Source organism: Ovis aries, chromosome 22, assembly GCF_016772045.2.
Source record: "Ovis aries strain OAR_USU_Benz2616 breed Rambouillet chromosome 22, ARS-UI_Ramb_v3.0, whole genome shotgun sequence".
Classification (NCBI taxonomy): domain Eukaryota; kingdom Metazoa; phylum Chordata; class Mammalia; order Artiodactyla; family Bovidae; genus Ovis; species Ovis aries.
In genome coordinates this window covers 39,983,097-39,984,125 of record NC_056075.1, presented here as the reverse complement: position 1 = coordinate 39,984,125, position 1,029 = coordinate 39,983,097, and the positions used below count along the sequence as shown (strand labels likewise).

General features: G+C 46.9%; 1 non-coding gene across 1 annotated transcript; it reads right to left on the bottom strand.

Moving 5' to 3' along the window:
* Positions 1–369: 369 nt before the first annotated feature.
* TRNAG-UCC (transfer RNA glycine (anticodon UCC)) lies at positions 370–442 on the bottom strand. Its single transcript has one exon. It is a non-coding gene; the product is annotated as a tRNA-Gly (tRNA).
* Between the last annotated feature and the right edge of the window lie 587 nt (positions 443–1,029).

Sequence of the window (1,029 nt, the reverse complement as noted above, 5' to 3'; positions counted from 1 at the left end):
GGCAGTGGTTCAAAGACCCAGCTCTTTCTTCCTTGAGGCTCCTCCATGTCCCAAGGCCCTATCATTGCCTTGGGGGAAGAGAGAGCAGAGTGAGTTTCTTAAAAGTCTTAGCCTAGAAATATCTTACATCAGATTGGCTGGAATTTAGTCACGTGGCCTTATCTAGCTGCAAAGGAATCTGGGAAATCCAAAGTTGTGTACTTGGGACGAAAAGCACACAGACTCTGACGAGCAGCTAGCAACCCCTGAGCCAGCTCTGTGTGCTAATGGGAGTGAGTTAAGATCTCTTTAATGTTTCTGTGTATTCGTCACTGTATTTCCTGCCTTTTTTTGCTGTACCAGGTCTCAGGTGCAGTTGGGGAGATCGAGTTCCCTGACCAGGGATCGAACTTGGGCCCACTGCATTGGAAATACAGAGTCCTAACCACTGAACCACAAGGGAAGGCACTCCTTGCCCTTTACTCTTTACATAATTTGATGCTTTGCTGTTTGGTACATGTATCTTTTTCAGTCTCTAAGTCATGTCCAACTCTCCACAACCCCATGGACTGCAGCACACCAGGTTCCTCTGTCCTCTACTATCTCCCAGAGTTTGCTCAAATTCATGTGTTAATAGTGGCTTAAACAACACAAAGGTATACAGCTCTAGGGATCTGAAGATTCACTGGATTAACATCAATGTGTTGGCAGGGCTGTACTTTTCCTGCAGGCTCCAGGGGAGAATCTGCTTCCTTGCCTTCGTTGCCTCCAGAGACTACCCGTATTCCTTGGTTTGTGGCCCTCTTCCATCTTCCAAGACAGGAATTCCATCGCTGCAGGCCCAGCTTCCATCATCATATCTCATCCTCTGACACCACTCCCTTCCTCTTTCACGTGTGAGGCCCCTCGTGATAGCATTGGGTCCATGTGGATAATTCAGGATAATCTCCCCATCTCAAAATCTTTCACGGAAATTCATTTATCAAGCCCCCTTAGTCATGGTCACATATTTACAAGCTTCAGGAATTGTACACGGACATCTTTGGGGGA